Source organism: Lycorma delicatula, chromosome 7, assembly GCF_047948215.1.
Source record: "Lycorma delicatula isolate Av1 chromosome 7, ASM4794821v1, whole genome shotgun sequence".
Taxonomy (NCBI): Eukaryota; Metazoa; Arthropoda; class Insecta; order Hemiptera; family Fulgoridae; genus Lycorma; species Lycorma delicatula.
In genome coordinates this window covers 115,032,682-115,051,724 of record NC_134461.1, presented here as the reverse complement: position 1 = coordinate 115,051,724, position 19,043 = coordinate 115,032,682, and the positions used below count along the sequence as shown (strand labels likewise).

The window sequence follows — 19,043 nt, the reverse complement described above, 5'->3', positions numbered from 1 at the left end:
AAATGCTCTGGAGGTTTTCTCCAATCTGAAATTTGTTAGCTTCTTAACAGAAAAATATTTATTTCTGAGACAGTACAGACAAATTTTTACCAAAGTACAACAAGGATGTTTCCATAATTATGAGTGTTGAGCACTTTTGTTCAGATTATCTAGCAATCTGTACATAGAGAATCACAAAAGAGGAGAAAGAATACCTTTTTGCTGAAGAATTCCCTTGTTTGCAGATATCTGCTCTAGTTCTTCAAACAGTTCTGCTCTCACCCTCCTGCTGTAGAGTAAGGACTTGATCTAATGACATAAGTAAGCTCTACAACCCTCTTAATGAATCCCTTCTGTGATTGTTGCATAAGAGAAGTTATCAAAGGTTCATCAATATCCAGAATTATATTGTGCAATTCCTTATCATTCAGACAGTCATCGATCATCTCGTCATGCAAGTAGAGTACTGTATCACAGGATTTGCCCATCAGAGACTACAAAGAATTAACTGAGTGAATCTTATTTTAATAAATTACAGTCTCTTTAATTGCAATTCCATAATAAACTATTAGAGGCTGATTGATCTAAAAACCCTTATGGTCTGAATAACCAATTTTATTCTGTTTAGTAATAATAAGCAAAAACGTTTACAATAAGCAATAAAGTTATAAGGTGCCGTTATCATCAGGGAGTTTAAATGGATCAGATTTTTCAAACTTCCATTAAACTGTAGAAATATGCAGGTTGCATACCAACTTCCAGCTCACTAGGAAGCATTTGGCCAGGAACCTGCCACCAACCCCATCAATAAGAAATACTGAATCAGGCATGTGAGTTCCAGAAAACCCTTCAGATTATTTCTCAGTAGAAAGTTTTTTTCGTGCAACCTGTCAGGTTACATATAACAATCTTCTTCCAGTTGTGATTTGAAAGACTTGATGCTAACCTCTCAGTCACCTTAATTATTTTTATTAAATAATTTTCTCACACTTGCTGCTACCCTTATGTTCTCTACTATATCATATGGAGGCAGAATGTTTTTAATTCTCAGTAGATGGCAGAATAGTAAGCATCAATTATGGTTTCCTGTGAAGAAATTAAAGCACCATCAGTGTCAGCAAGTTGCCAAATTCCTCTATCTACATAATCCAACACAATGATACGTCATTGTGGTGATCTATTACCACAGAACTTTTGTCAGTTTTCCTTGGATTCCTTTATGTAAGTTTCCCTAGGTCTTTTTCATTGTATAAGTGTGTGTATTTATGGTCAGATTCAGATTGTTCTTTTAAGACTTGCCATCCTGAAATATATCTACTGACCAGAATTGAGGAGAAAGTGATGTCTAGTTATGACCCTCTTCTCATAAGTTGGAAAGTAAATTTTGTATGTGAATGTTATTAATGGTCAGGAAGTAGAATCAATTCACCTGTGTAGTTAATGTCACTTGACACCCCTCCCCCCCCACAGTTTTTGATGGGCCTACGTCATAATAATAGAGCTAGTATCTGTGAAGCAAAATTGTTGCAAAAATAAACATTTTAACGTATTTTAATTAAAATACAAGTCCGATAATAATGTGGTAGCTTATTTAATAAGCAAAGTTAATAGCATTTGATTCCTAATACAGAGCAAGTTCATGTCCACCTTGAATAAAGTAAGATAGAGCAATCGAAGTCATCCTTCTGGGAGATAAATTCATTTTAAGGGTTTTTAGCCTCTTCATCATGATCCAAAACTATTATTCTAGTCCTTCCCAGGCTCAGATATCTTCAAATCATGAAGCATATAGCTAGAGACTTAATACAATCCTGCAGTTACCAACCCCTGAGTCTCGAATTTTTTCCTAATTTTCTCCATAAATTAAAAACCGTAAAGTGAACAGATTCCTCCAGATCAAAGGAAAGTAACTCCTTACCTGCAAGTTCATCTGTACAATAGTCGTCAGCAAAGAACAAGAAAACTAAGCTTTCTACAGTGCAAGCTGATTCCCAATCAAAAAAGACCTCAGACAAAGATTGAGAGTTCTGGTTAACCATTATTTGCAAATGATCAGTCTTTCTGTAATAAGGTATGGTCATGCCCAACTACAATGACATACATCTAACTCTGGCCAGGAAATCTACCCACAAGAAACTTATCATAACCATTGTAAAAACCATGGCATAAAGTGGATGGTTAGGTAATAAACAGAATAAGGCTTCAGGAAAGCAGATTTGCAGCAACCTCATCCTCAGCCAACCTTCTAATCAAGAAGCAACTCAGAACTCCCACTGCAAATCTTGTTCTCCACCACAAGGATGAGGTAAAGGGAAAACAAAAGATTTAAGAAAAGGCATAGTGTAGAAATATTTTTTAGGATACCAGGTGACTAAGACAGTATGAGAGCAGGAAGGAACGAAACAGACAAAAATTAAGAATAAAGTAAAACAGAAAGAAGCCTACCAGTTCAGCTTTTACTAGGGATCACCAAAGAAGGAAAAGTGGAGTCAGTGAATCCCCAGGTGAACACACAAAATGCCAAAGGATAAGAAAGTGATATTGTGCAATGAGGACATACTGGTTCAGCACATGGGTAAATGCATAAAACTTGTACGTTCCACCTTCTATAACTTGAATTATGGTGTAGTTATTTGACAATTTATTCTATATATTGCTTTAAATTTTTTAATGCGTTGGTATTTAGTTAGCTGTTTATGGTGTAGGTGGTCATTCATAAAAACATTAGTGACATGTCTGGTCAATGATTTTAACCACTTTTAGTAGTTTTGAAATTATTAAAAGTTTCTCTTTGACCATTGATGGTTTATTTGCCTAACTTTTTCACTAAAGTTCCACAAAATTATTAGTTGTACTTTTTTTACTTGAATTTTTTTAGTGTTAAAAATATGTATGTATTTTAATTATTTGTTGATTTGCAACTGTTTTATGTAAGCATTTCTTACCTGCAATTTAAAGTATTAATAATATTTTCATTTTTATGAACAGAAGATAAATAAAACCAATCCAGCAGTGCAATATAGTATTATAAAATCTGGATCAATATGTATGATAAAAAATTAATCACAAAAATATTCACTTTTGAATCAGTTTACATTTTCTTTTATATTGAAAAGATGCACATTTTAACATTAGTACTATATTAAAACTTAAATAAGGTATGTATTACAATGGATTATGATAACCATTCAAGATAAATGTTATTACTAAAGCACATTCATTTTCTCTTCAGTGTAAATACAAACAATTAAAAATGATAAATAAGTTCAGATGTTTACTTAGCAAGATCCCAAACACCACATTTAATGATGCTAGATAACAGTGCAAGAACTAAAGGATTGAATGCAGTTTTTGTTGTTATTATACTACATAAGTAATTTATATTATCTGCAATAATCCTTATGGTCATAATATATAATCTTCTAAAAATAAGACAAGAATCAATTCACTGATTAAGATATATTTCATTTAACAGCTATGATTATACTTTAAATGCAATAAAATAAATTTACTTATATATCCCAACGACCAATTTTTTTCTTTTTTAACAGTTTTCCCTCTGTAAATTTTCTTTTAATATTTTGAACAAATAATTTCATTCTTTTAATACTTAATCCTATAAACATTTTTTTAAACATCCTATTGCTTAACAAAATATTTAAGTTTATTAATCATTATGTACTGTTAACTTCTAAAGAAATGTTAATAAAAAGAGGAAAAACACTGGTAGACTTAGAAAAAGATATTTGTAAGGAAATACAGAAGTTTAGAAGATGGAGATCAGTGATCCATATTCTGAATAAAATTAACTAAAAAAGTAAATTGAAGAGTAAGAGTAAATATTGAATTATTTTTCTTATATTTTTTTATGTGTAATTTAAGAATTATTTTAAGAGTAGCAATGAACATGTTCAAAAGTAATGACAAACTCATTTTTTTTACTTTAAATCACAGAAATCTTTAAATTTGTAATGTCCTTTCAGCCCTCTGCGGTTGATATAACTGCTGGTACTCGGTCTTCTTCCTGTAGTCATGAGTTACCATGAACTAACAGGAGACAGTCATCTGCGAAAGCGTGGGCCATGACCCCTTTGGGAAATGTCGTCCCAAAAACCCGTCAAATACTAGGTTCCACAGCAAGGGACCGAGAACGGAGCCCTGATGGCTTCCCATGGTGACGGACTTTTCCACAAGTAGGTGAGAATCCTTCCACGTAGCCATGCGATCAGACAGGTAGTCACATACTATGGCCTGCAGCGGTAGGGGAATATTATGGCTTTCCAACTCATAGAGGACAGAACAACACAAAGAAGGAAATGCTGCCTCTATGTCAATAAAAATTCCCAAATCATATTTACAGTCGGCACTTTCCACCTCGGCAAGAGCATTTAAGATAATTCTTGGTGCCAACCCTTTAATGAAGTCATACTGGCCTTGATTTAAAAGTGAGTTCATATTGATGTTTTCCCAGAGTCTTTCCACAACCAGCCTTTCAAGCAACTTGCAGACGGCAAGAGGCTGATGGTTCGATAACTGCTGATCTCACTCATCCTTTCCTGATTTTAAGAGCACCCTCACAAAAGCCACCTTCTAACAAGTCAGAAAGCAACCCAGCTTAGGCATCCCAAGAACAGCCTGTCAAGCGACTCTCTTATGACAGGCAGTAGATGAAAATTGTTTGAATTTTTTTTATTAAGGAATATATATTTTTTTAAAGCATTTACTGAAATTGGAATTTTTACTTTTGTTAAGAAGTTACCATTACTGACTTGTATATGTTTTGCCTAGTATTTACAATTTTTTTTTTTTTCAGTATATAATATTACTAGAAGAAGTTAGTCAGATGTCAGTTATGGATGATATGGTCGTCATGAAAGTACTCTACGGTATACGATTCATCTGTGTTACGTGAAGTAAGGTGTATTGTGTAGCTCCAATATTATTGAATGTACTAAGAAGTAAGTAAGAATGTACATTGATGTAGGCAATTCATTTTTTTAATTCTGCTTTATTTGTCTTTTTTTGAAGTACTCTTTTGGGAACTGGAAGAATTTATTTTTAGAACTCATAGACTATAGTTTAAATCCTTTTTTTAATCATATTTTACATAATTTGTATGATTTTTATCTAAAAAATTTAGTTTTTCCAGCCAATGTGGAAAAAGAAGGACCATAGCTTACAGGTGTGCAATGTACAATAATGGTTTAAAATATAAATTTTGTATTAAAAATGTATCAAAAAATTAAAAAGATATGGAGTTATTATGTTTTTCATCTCTGCAACTGTTGTAAAGTGAACTGTTATGAAGTAATAAATCTTCTATACATTTTAATTTTTCAAATATATTTTTTTATCTTTACATCATAGTTTTTTTATCTTAACATTTCTGTGCTGAATTGAACTCTATAAATCTAGTCTTTTGTCACAACAGTAATGTTAATCGTGGCCATACTGCTTTCCGTACCTAAAAATGAGCATCATTGGGTATCTGTTTGTTATGGCCTGAAGAAGTATCAGGACTAAATTCTATTAAAGACTTGTAACACAGTATGGGGACAGTGTTCTACCATATTGGAGTGTCTAGATTGGATTAATTAAATTAAAAAATTTTCATGCAAATGAAGAAGGAATGGGAACAGTTGCATCTTTGGTTTCAACTGATGACAACACTGAGCATTTGTGTCATTATTTTGAAGGTCAGACATGTGATTATTGATGAAATGGTAAACAGTCTACAAGTTAGTTATGATTCTGCCTACAAAACCATACCCGATACTTAATTTTCAAGTATAAGCTGGGTCTCAAAACAGCTGATAATGGTGGGTAAACAAATGCACTTATGTTCTTGGACATCTGCAAATAAAGTTTAACTCTGTTAATGAAGATGATGCGTTTTAACAAAATTATCAGTGGTGATGAAACTTGGGTTACCATTTCAAGGCTTAAAGTAAGCGGTAGTGTATGGAATGGAGATATCCACAATCGGGTATCTGAAAAAATTTGAAAGTTAACTATCAGAAGGAAAATTAATGTTAACAGTTTTTTGGGACTTAAAGGTCCCAGTATTGGAATATTATCAGGAAATTGGTAAAAATAACCGTTACAGTGAAATGGTTTCTGAGAAGCTGAAGCCTGCAATTCAAAGAAAACACTGAGAAAAACTTTTGTTAAGCATTGTTTTGTTGCATTATAACACCTGCCTACATAATGCTGCCCACATGTTTGAAACTTCTCATAAAATCAAGTTTGAGATATTGGCTCATTCTGTGTATAGTCCTGATTTCACTTATTGAGACTGTCAATCATTATTCTACTCAAAGGGATATTAAGAAACTATCAATTCACCTTCAACCAAGAAGAAAACATTTTTTTCTGAGAATTTAAAAATGTGAATTCAGAGAAAATTCTCAGAATTCACAATTCTGAGAATTTCTCAGAAAGTGAATTGTGAATTCTTTCAATTCACAATTGAAATGCAAGGTGACTGTGAAAAACGATGTTTTATTGTCCATTTTTTATTTTCATTGGATTAAAGTTTATAGCTTTGTTCTGGATAATTATTGACTTATCCTCATGTGTTTATATAAATATTATGAATATTTAACCCTGGTGTTCTGTTCGAATTTACTATATTAAAATACTGGGTCAATATGACCTGTGTAATTGTGTATAAAAATAAATTTCCGATTAAAATTATTTAGTATTAAAATTATAGAGTTCAATAAATAATAATACTTATGTATTTATGTTTCAAAAACATCAATAAATTGGATAATGAAATTAATGGCAGTATAAATACATTTACTTGAATAGCCTACTATTCTAATTTTTACATATTTTGAAGCATAATGTTTATTAGAATTTGTAATGGATGAAAACATTCATTAAATGAAAAATAGGCTGTAACTTCCCTGTCAGAAGTTCCTGGGAGAGGCAAAAGCTTATCTTGTCCTCATGTTACTTTCACAATATTTAGCAAATTCAATGTTCAAGACATGTATTTGCTTGATTTCATCTATTTGGTGTCATAAGTGACTTTCCCAATTCTTGTAAATGAAATCTTTTAATTAGTGAATTTTTATTCCCGTTAGGATTGTCTGATGTCCAAAGAAATATGAATTTTGTAAAAAATATTATGAAAAAAATTATGACAAGCATATAAAAAATTATCACTGGCAACCATTTAGTTTTGTGTTAACAAGTTAACAAGCTTATCTCTGCTCCAGTATGTAAAATACTTATAAGTTCACTTGGTGCTTTTTTGGAACATAGTTCACTATACTGTTGTGTTATTAGGAAAGAAGAAAGATGAGCTGTGATTGTTCTTATTTGTTACTTGCACCGGCAATACTTTCCCATTTTTTCTTATGGTCCAAGCATAGTTATTTTTCGTCTTATAAAAAGCTGCCCTAAGTTATAAAATGTAAAAAGGTTATAGTTTGTAACATTGTGATCTCTGAGTCACTAATCAAATTCCACACAACTCTTGATTTGTGATTCGTCTCTGGCTGTCACGTGATTCTTTTCCAGTATAAACCTGCCATTTCATCAAATAAGTACTACTAATTTTCATCAACTGTTACAATCATCATGGTAATATAATTTTGATAGAACTTCTATCCGCTTTTCTCAGAGTTCACGTACAAGAGCTAATTTATCTGTACACCTTCGTTCGTGACATGTTGATCTATTATCAAACGTAAAACTCAAGATATCGAACAAAATCTTTCAAGAGACATAACTGCTCAGAATATGGAACATCCAGTGTCTGGATCCCATAAGCTTTTATTGATTCCCTCTGAGATTGTTTATAAACCCCTGCCAGTATCAAAAATCTACAGTATGCCTGAAATGAGATGTCTAAATTCCTCCATTTTTTTCTATAAACTAAGGAACCCACTAATGTAGCCACTTTTATTACATTTTCGATAAATTTGAAAATAAGATGAAATGAACTCACCAAACATGTTAACCAGGAAGATGCATATCTCATGATACCAAGTGCATTTTTGATAATGATTTGGGCAGCTTGCTGACTGTGTTGTGGAGGCTTCACCTTCTACTGAATCTCTCCATTCGTAGAAAGTATACTTGTGTTTGTTGCAGAATTTCTTTGCCTTGCTCCTCTATCCTCATCAGAATCATCACTGTCGCTATCACTCTTGGCACTTGTATGATTTTCATTCTCTGGCACTTCTTCACTGTCGGAAACTGCTGTTTCCTAGAACTTTGTTTTGTTCTATTTTATTTGCCATACTCATATTGCACTACATAGAACAATGAAATCAGACTAAATAACTGAAGTGACATTTCCAAATGTGACAAAAATTCATGTTTAGACTTGCAAAATTTCAAGTCATGTAAAATTTGTAAATATTTCAGTTACATAATGTTTGTTTTCTTTTCTCATTAATCATTTGTTTCACTTGATTAGTGTTTCATAACTGATTATGCTGATGTAATACATGCAAGTTCAGACATAAAACTTTCAATCAAGCAAGGACACCATATTGTAGATAACAATCACATATCCCAACCCCCAGCGGGTAGAACTACATGTATAATATAAAATTAGCATTGGATCATATTGACCCGAACAGTACATTAATACAAAATAAAAAATAATATTAAAAATTATCATAGGCTAAATTCTTCAACAAAAAAAAAGTAATGTCCTAAAAACCATTTTTAATGTCCTAAACCATAGAAATTCAACTGAGTCAAATCGTTTTAATGAAAATTTCACTTTAGGAAACAGATAGAAGTTGGCAGGGGCTAAATCAGGGTATAGGAGGGTTGAAGAAGCACAGGAATTTAGCCAAAAATTCTGCTATTGGAAAGTACAGTGAGCTAGTGCATTGTGGTGGTTGAAGATCTAATGCTTGTTTTGCCAGAGTGCAGGCATTTACTTTTCGCACAAATGCTGAACGACACTTTTATAGTATTTCTGGTAAACTGTCTGCTTCTTAGAAACAAATTTGTGATAAACATTGACTGCAGAATCGAAGAAGACCCCTAACATTATCTTCACATTTGAAAAACTTTTTTATGCATTTTTTGGTCATAGCAAACTTGGATCCTTCGACTGCAGTGATTGTACCTTTGTTTCTGAGTTATATTGAGAAACTCATGACTTGTTGCCATGTAATTATCTTATTTAACAAATCTGGGTCAGTTTCGACCTGATTAATCAATTCTTAGGGCAGTTCAACTCTGTGTTGTTTCTGCTGGTCTGATAAAAATTCAAAATTAATTTTGTGGACAATTGATGCATGTTCAAATCTTCAGTTGAAATTGACTGAACTGCATAGACTTAAATTTATTTCAAAAGCCATCTCCCTAATTCTAAGTCTATAGTCAGAGCACATTAAATTATGAGCTTCCACAATGTTTTTGTTGGTTTTTGAAGTAAAAGGCCAACTGAACCGAGGGTCATCTTCAAATGGTTCATGGCCATCTCTGAATCTTTTGAACCAGATTAAAACATTTGGTCAGTTCAGAATTTATCCCCAAAAGCTGTTTTTAAGAGTTCATAAATCTCCAAAGCTGATTTCCCAATTTTCAAATAAAATTTGTTGCAAACTCATCGTTCTGTTTTTTTATTCAATTTGTGAAATCAATTCACTGAGAACTGGAAACATGTCTTCACTCAACTAGGATGCCAATCTCTATTGAACAGAGATATTGTGGTGATCTTTTCATGATGATTTAAAGACAAAACAATTTCGCTGATGATACCTGTCTTAAAACTTTCCACCACACCTCATACACTAGCACATGGAAAAAACAAGCTTTTCTGATAACAATGCATATCCATGAACTACTTGATCAATTTTCCATCATCACTTACAGATATGATATCACTTCCCCATATGATTTGTTCATTCTCTTATAATCAAATGACTTATTTTAATGATTCCTTTAATCTGTTAGTTAATAATAACTGAATATTTTCCCACAAAAATGTAATCAAAATTTACATTTACATAATACTATGAACACAGAGGGATGATGGACAAAGGTAAAAAACTCTTTGACATATTAAGTGTTTACTGTGTACAATGTAAGATATGAAAATGTACAGGACAGACCAGAAGCAAGTATTGTGGAAACATGTGTAATTCAGTTTTACAGGCTTACATTTTAGGCTATATCCACAACTTTTCATTGTACTGCCAAAACAACATGCACCTTTTCTATAAACAATTTTACCTTGTGAAAATACAGTGTTACATAATTACCAGGAAAACAAATTATGACGTTAACTTTTGTAAAGGTGTTGGTGAACATTAATTTTTTATTCAATATAATTTTTTTTATAAAAGCAAAAAATGTTATCGACAATGTTGCAGATTTTACACAAATGAAATGTAAAGAAAGAACTAATAAATCAGTGAATTTATTTAAACCAATAACTGAGATATTTAATGAATATGAAAATAAAATTTGATTATACGTCTAAATTTTACTAATGACAAGAAAGCTTAACTCTTAAAGCTATATATATAGAACAACTGAATAAATGGAATTACTGTAACTGCATAGAAAAAAAATTAGTCACAGTTATGAAAAAAAATTAATATTAACCTCATACCTCATCATTTCAATCATAATGACAAATCAAGCTTTTGGAGTCAAAAATCAATTAAAAAAAGCTAGTTTATTACCTGATTGTAAACATTTGCATGCAAATTAATCCTAACATCAAAAACATAGGAAATGTTTTTGTTTCTCTATATATTGTAGCTACACCCACTGACCACACTATGTAGTCAGAGTAATGTGAAATTACAGTCCTTTGATTTAGTAATTAGTGAGTATTAAATAGTGTTTTGTCAAAATTTATTCAGGGCATTGTTATTAATCACAGTTTTAAATTTTCTATAGCTTGTGCATGTGCAAGGATGCAATTTTCAAAGTTTTGGGAAAAACGCAAAGTTTTGGTTTTCTTTAACAGTAAACCAGAATAATACATAAATAGTTTTTAATTGTGATTTTGGTACAGCAAATGCTATTTAAAAGCAATTTAATGAAGCTGATTCCTTTTTTCCTAAAAGAAAAGAGTGTGATCAAAGAAAAAAACTTCTTCATAGGTTATTAAAAAGAAAAAGTAAAATTGACTTTACTGTGAGGAAATAAATCAAGAATTAGTAGCCAATGGAGAAAAATGTACATGTGACAACTATTCACTGCAGACTGCATGAACAGATCACCAAGCACCTAGAACGTAGCTCTTAATGCTGTAATGTACAAATAAGCTTATGTGATCCACACATCACTAATAACACGAAAGAAGGTACTGCAAAGATAATGTTTTCCAATGAGTGACTATCAACCCTTATCCAACAATCCAAGGAAAAAAACATTTGAAGATATTTTACATTCTACAGGCCAATTCATTAGCACCAGAGGATGTTATATTGAAAAATGATGAATACATCATAATTCAGTGCACAAAGGTACAGAAACAAATCCAACAAGATTCAGCATTATGCCACTCACAAAAAATAAAAACATATTTTAAAGAACAAAAAATTTTATATGCAACTGCAATTTATTGACCTCACTAATTACATGATTAATCAAATATTTATTTTTAATAAAAGGATTCTGATCTACCTCAGGTATTGTTTTGACGTTTTTTAATTTACCTTTAATGTTTTTTGATGACAAAGATGTAAACCGGATTCATTTCAATTTATTTATCACTTGAATATTTTACTTTACAAATAAAGCATACACTAATCACAACTATGCACTCACTCATAAAATTGTAAACAACTAACTTATTAAATTAAATATTATACTGACAAATTAATACAATTCAATTATAATTTTAATTAATTAATTTATAACTTTAATTAACTACCTATGATAAGTTAATTTTTCATACTATGAATTCATCACCATCTCATGTAGCAACTGTTAACTCTGGGTCTAAGCCTATAGTTGTGAGCATTGATATTATATTCATGATCACTCTAAATTAGCTGCCACTGTCACAAAGAGTATAGTAAAAACAAAGAAAATATTATGCATAATAATATCATTACAAAGATTATACTTAAGCATACTATACTTAAGCATTTATTATAGTTAAATTTAATATTGATTTAAATTAGACAATTTTCTTTACATATACAGTACAGTACAGTACAATACAATTATTAGCCTATAATTATTATTATTATTTATTATTATACATGCATTGTATTGTATTTGTCATGTAACTGTATGTTGTAAATATATATGTAATTACCCGTTTTCATATTATTGGAAGAAACTTTTATTACATCTGAGCTTTATGTTGGGCACAGCACTGTAAATAAATCAAAATATCAAATTAATTTATATTCATGAAACATTTTTCATAAAAAAATTAATCTTTTATACACATAAAGCAATATTAAATTATACTTCCTAATTGTACATTACATTTTTAATTTTAAAAATGTAATTTAAATTTTAAAACGTGGATATCTTATTCAAATGTTAAGACAAAGCAGCAATCAATGCAATGGCGGCATTCATTATCCCTTGAAGTTCAATGAAAAAGCTTAAGGCTAAGGTTTTTTGAGACGCCGAAGAGAAATTGCTGATTGAATTTCTTGAACGTGGAAGAAAAGTTAATACCGATATGTACTGTAAAACGCTTACAAAACTTACACATTCAATTCAAAACAAAAGGCATGGGGGAATATATATATATATATATATATATATATATATATATATATATATATATATATGTTATGTTCTACTTTGCCAATGGGTGCTGATACCTAGCGAGGGCTAGAGTCCCCACGGCGAGCTTGGTCAGGCGATCTGATCACGCCATATCCTATGTCATAATGCCGCAGGGAGTGGTCATTATGAGGTAGCGACTTATTTATTTCATTCAAGCTCAAATCTGATCCAAGGCAGTCACGTCATACTCTTAAGTCCAGATGAACTTCATTCTTTGTTCGGATGAACGTTAGCTTTAATGTCATTAGCTTTAATGGCTTTAATTAGCTTTAACGTTAGCTTTAATGGTCATTATGAGGTCATCAATGAAAAAAACTTACTTAAACGAAACTTACAACATAAATATCTGTTCCTTTCTAAACTTAATTTACGCCTAAGGAAAAAAAAAATTAAAAGAGGCTTCCCTCTGAAAAGATTGCCTCTAATATTCTTTTTAATTCGGTTTAAAAAATAAATGTTATTATACGATAAAAAAAATATCTGGAGAAAAATTAAACCGCACAAAAAATTATTGCAAAAAATATTTACGTTAAACCGTTATTAAATAAACTTTAAAACAAGAAAATTAATAAAAACAGTTTACAAAAAGAAAAAAGCTGACGACACAGTTGTATAATTTTTCCGTTACGCGATTTTTTCTGACGCACAGTTTACGCACACATACACACACGCAACTTAATTGAAACTATTTATCGTTTTATTTAAATACAGTATTATTTCTTTATTTAATTCAATTACTCCAATTAAAGCGCGCGCGCATACCGTATTTCATTCGCGCAGGTGTGACCGTACTAGCGGCCACTTTAAATAAATTTTTACTCCTTAAACGTTACTCGTTTATTTAATTCCACCACTCGCCTGTGACGTCACAACACATTAACGACTACAGCAGTAGTCCGGCCGTAAGCGGGATGTAGAGTGTCTAAGGCTGGAAGTCGGCAGGGCAAGAACCGCACTTTGATGGGGAACAAATTTGTGGATCCGACGAGATTCAAACGGAAATAACTACGACGAAAAAGACCCGCTGCTTTGCCTTCTACAACGTTTCAAAATTATTAATATTTTTTGGAGTGAAGTGTGCAATTTAGAAAACGGTTTTACACGAAAGATGTTTCTTTTATAATCGTTCACAAATTAACTTAAAAGAATGCAACGAAAATCACCCCTTATACTACCGTCTATAACTCTTCAAAATTAAAATCATTTTTACGGGTGGGGGTGAAATTTTGAAATTTTTTTTACAAGAGTTATTTGTTTATTTATATTCACAAAATTATTGACAAAAACCTGCAACGAAAATCACCCCTGTACTGCTTTCAATAACTCTTCAAAATAAATAAAAAAATCCGTTCTGGAGTTACGAGTATAAGGTGATTTATAGGCCGCACCGAAAACTATTTTTAGAGGTGGTGGTAATTTAGCAAAAACTTTTTTTACAAAATTGTTTATTGATATTCACAAAATTATAAAAAAAATATATATAACTTTAATTAAGCAAAATCGGGAGACGATTTCGTTTTTTCCCCTGTATCCCCCATCCGCTGACCTTCTTAATTGAAAATTTAATAGCACCGATGTCCCTTCTATAATAATATTATAGTCAAGTTTAGTGAAAATCGGTCAAGTATTTCTGGAGATATAAGGCGATTTACACACCAACATGCATACATATATGCGCACATTTTATCGCGGAAATTTCGGTTTTGCGGAAGTTTCGATGCCATCTTTCGGTTTTCTGGTATCCTTAGGGGTCAGTTCGTCAAGACTCGATGAGAACCGGATATGCCCAGTGTTGACCGATTATTATACTTTCGCTTCTATATAGCTATAGCTGCTATACAGACGGGAAAGAAAAAATTAATTAAAATCTAAAACTACATTTTTTGGTTGCTTAACAGTAACCGTAAAAAAATTAAATAAGTACTATACAGTACTTATTTACCGATTTGACCCGGATATTTTTTACCATCTACTGCCTGTCATAAGAGAACCGCTTGGCAGACTGTTCACGGGATGCCTAAGCTGCTTGAAAGGTGGCCTTGGTAAGGGTACTCCTGAAACCTGGAAAGGATCCTGGTGAGGTCGGCAGTTATCAACCCATCAGCCTCTTGCCGGTTCTCGGCAAGTTGCTTGAAAGGCTGGTTGTGGAACGGCTCGAGGAAAGCATCGATATGAGCTGTTTTCTAAATCGAGGCCAATACGGTTTCATTAAAGGGGTTGGCACCGAGGATTGCATCTTAAATGCTCTTGCCGAGGTGGAAAGCGCCGACTGCAAATATGTTTTGGCTATTTTTATTGATATAGAGGCGGCATTTCCTTCCTTGTGTTGGCGTTCTGTCCTCTGTGCTTTGGAACGCCGCAATGTTCCCGAATCCCTGCAAGCCGTGGTAACAGACTATTTGTCTAACCGTACGGCTCTGTTTAAAGATGCGCACCTAGTTGTGGAAAAGTCCGTCACCAGGGGAAGCCCGAAGGGTTCCGTTCCGAGTCAATCTGGCGAGAGCCGCATTGTCGGACCGTGTGGGAGTTCCTCGATGAGGTTGCTATGTTCAACCGTCATCGTTAATTTTAAGGGTTGTGTAATGTAATAATGACTCCTAAGCTCTGTTGTAGGAATCCTTCCTTGAGATAATGGCTGGCCACCAGCCAAACAAGCTCCAAGCGCTGTTAAATGGTGGACAGGCACTAGCTGGCATACAGCGACCGAGGCGTGGCAGCCTAAATTGTTACCGTTTAGATATAAGAACTTCAATAGTTTTAATTGTAACAAGGGGTGCGCCTCCCCGATTTAGTTTTATTGTTGACAAGTGAGCGACAAGGTCACTAAAGCGGGTGCTGTACGGCACCCTTCTTAATTCGCTCACGCAAGTTAGGTAGCTCATTAGGAGCAGATAGGATCGAGGTCGCTATACCGTTTTTTAGAGGCACAGTAGCCGTTTTTTGGCACGAACATTTGGTCTATGCTCTAGGGCGACCGAATGGGGTGGTGGTGGGAGAAATGCCAGCTAACCAAAAGTACTATACAGGGTTATCATAAAAGAATGGTGCGGTTTTAGTAATTCATAGGAAGATTGTAGGGAAATTTCTAGATGTTATATTGATATCCCCGAAAGCCTCCAACCCAAAAGTTTGTTTATCAGCAATTGTAACCACAACATCAGTTCTTGTAGTGTTGTTCCGGTGAGTTTAGCGAGTTACTATGTTCTCGGATAAAGACAAAGCAAAGTGTGTTTTATTGAGGGCCGAATTAAAATCCGTAATTTTAGTTCAACATGCGTTTCGACGTGAATTCAGAAGAGATCCGCCACACAAAAATAACATAACACGTCTGTTCAAACGATTCGAAGAAACCGGATCGGTTAAGAAACAGAAATCAACCGGCAGACCAAGTGTACCAGACGAAACGGTTGAATTAGACAATCGGATATTAGAAGTCCTGGGAAGTCCATCCCCCTTCGAAGCGTCGAATTAGGTATTCCAAAATCAACAGTTCACATAAAAAACTGAAATTACACGCTTATAAAATCCAGATACTACAGGAATTGAAACCCGATGATTGGGTAAAACACGTTACGATTTCGCTGTTGAAATGTCGGACAGAATAAGTGAAAAAGAATCGTTTTTAGACGATATAATTTTTACACACGAAGCTACATTCCACGCGAATGGATGCGTTAACAGACACAATTCACGAATACAGGGCTCTGAAAACCCACACGCAATTATCGAGAAACAACGTGATTCGGCTAAAGTTAATGTTTAGTGTAGTGCGATGAAAAATCGTGTAATAGGGCCTTTCTTCTTTGCTGAAAAAACAATTAATGGAGTCGCGTATCTTGACGTGTTGACCGATTATCGCTTTCCTCAGCCGGATGAACTCGAAAACAATCATAAACTTCATTTCCAACAAGATGGTGCTCCCCCGCACTTCAATGCATCGGTCACGGAGGCTTTGGACGAAAAATTTGGAGATCGATGGATAGGTCGGCAAGGACCCGTTACTTTGGCCTCCAAGGAGTCCAGACCTGACACCATGCGATTTTTTTCTTGTGGACATCAAAAGCGATGTTTTACACAAAAAATTCGCGACTTAAACCGCTTAAAAAACAGGATTAATGAAGCGATGACAACCGTTAACGAAGAAATGTTAACTAATGTTTTGAGAGAAGTCGAGTATCATTTGGACATTTGTCGAGCGACTAAGGGCGCACATATTGAAATTTATTAATTATGTAAAAAAATGTTTGAGACGACAAATTTGAAAAATAAAAAACATAAATTGTAAGTAATTCTGTTTTAATTTAAACCAGGTTCAAAACCGCGCCGTTCTTTATGATAACCCTGTATAAAAAAATAAATCAATTTATGAAAAACGATAAAAGAAATAATAATAATAATAAATAGTTTTTAGTAAACAAGTAATACTTTCGAAACACTATAAAACGTGTTTATACGGTATAAAATGTTTAAAACAGCCAACAAAGAAATATGATTTTATGTAATTTCAGTCGAAGGCGTAAATTTTGATCAAAAGCAGATCAGTCTAGTGGTGAACGCGTCTTCCCAAGCAGCTGATTTGGAAGTCGAGAGTTCCAGCGTTCAAGTCCTAGTAAAGTCAGTTATTTTTACACGGATTTGAATACTAGATCGTGGATACCGGTGTTCTTTGGCGGTTGGGTTTCAATTTACGACACATCTCAGGAACGGTCGAACTGATAATGTACAAGACTACACTTCATTTAAACACGTACATATCAGCCTCATTCATCCTCTGAAGAATTATATAAACGGTAGTTACCGGAGGCTAAACAGGAAAAAGAAAGAAAAAGGTTAGTTCCATTATCGCTACCCTGCTCTTAACCATAGCTTTCTGTTTCTACCAAAGAAGAGCGACGTTCAGCGATCCGGTTTTTTGTGGTCGGAAGGCGTATCAGGAGCCGAAATTCATCGAAGACTTTCGGTACAGTACGGGAACAGTGTGTTGCCGCAACGCAGTGTCTACGAACGGATTGAAAAATTCAAAAACGGTCGCACAAGTGGTACGCACGACAAAGGAGCGGACGACCGTTTACCGCCACAAATGAGGAAAACATTGAGCGTGCACTCGACACGGTTTTCTTAGACGGACGAGTAACTATCGATGAAGTGACACGTCGTCTGCAAATCAGTCACGGTTCTGCCTACGAAATCGTCCACAGCAGACTTGGGTTTCATGAAGTCTGTGCAAGACGGGCCCCAAAATAACTCGCACAGTCGCATAAACAAACGCGATTGTACATCTGCCAAAAACATTTCGATCGGTAACGAACGGGATATCTTCTTAGACAGAATCGTCACCGGTGACGAAACGCGGAAACATCGTTACGAGGCGGAGAGTAAACGGCAGAGTATGGAATGGAAACATCCAAATTCGCCCCGCAAAAAAAAAGTTCAAGACCCAACCGCCCGCAGTAAAACTGATGCTTACGGTTTTTTGAGACTCACAAGACCCCAGTACTGGAACATTATGAGGAAAGGGGCACGACAATAAACAGTGCGCGTTACAGTGAGATGCTTACTGTCAAGCTGAAGCCTGCGATTCGAAGCAAACGCCGAGGACTGCTGTCGAAAGTTTTTGTGTTGTTGCACGACAATGCTCAACTTTGAAGTACCGGCTCATCCTACGTACAGTCCTGATCTTGCCCCTTCTGATTACCACTTGTTTCGTCCTCTCAAAGAGGCATTAATTATTTTTTGTTTTTTGAGGGCAAAAATCGTCTATGTGTTATAATTTTTTTATGAAAAAAATAAAATAAATTAAAAACTAATCTAACGGAGGTAGTAAAACTTAAAACTAATATCACGGGTAAACACAAAAGTAAATATAATTTAACAAGGTTTGCACCCATCTCGGGATGGGTGCAAAACGCCCATTCTCGGATAACAAAAAGACAAAAATAAAAAAATATAAAACCGCTAACATAAAACTTAGAACTAGGTTAAAAACTAAAATAGTAAAATTAAATAAAACTTAAAACTAATATAAAATTATATAATAAAAAATTAAAACTGAGTTAAAAGCAAAAATTAAAACGGTGAAATAAAACTTAAAACTATTATATTTACAGAATTACTGACAACTAATATCACTAAAATCTTACAACTTAAAAAAAAAACAAATAAAATTTGAGAAATTCCGATAGGGAGTGTAAAAGACTCCCTACTCGGATAACAAAATCAGAACACAGAACCAACACATATAAGTTCTTTCATTGACAACAAATGCACAATCAACTGTATCGTTTTGTTTCCATCCATCAATGTATACCACCGCGTCT

The 19,043-nt window shown here is 33.6% G+C and overlaps 1 pseudogene; it reads right to left on the bottom strand.

Moving 5' to 3' along the window:
• The window catches only part of LOC142327717 (charged multivesicular body protein 3-like), a 94,667-nt pseudogene that overhangs the window by 43,689 nt on the left and 31,935 nt on the right, over positions 1-19,043 (bottom strand).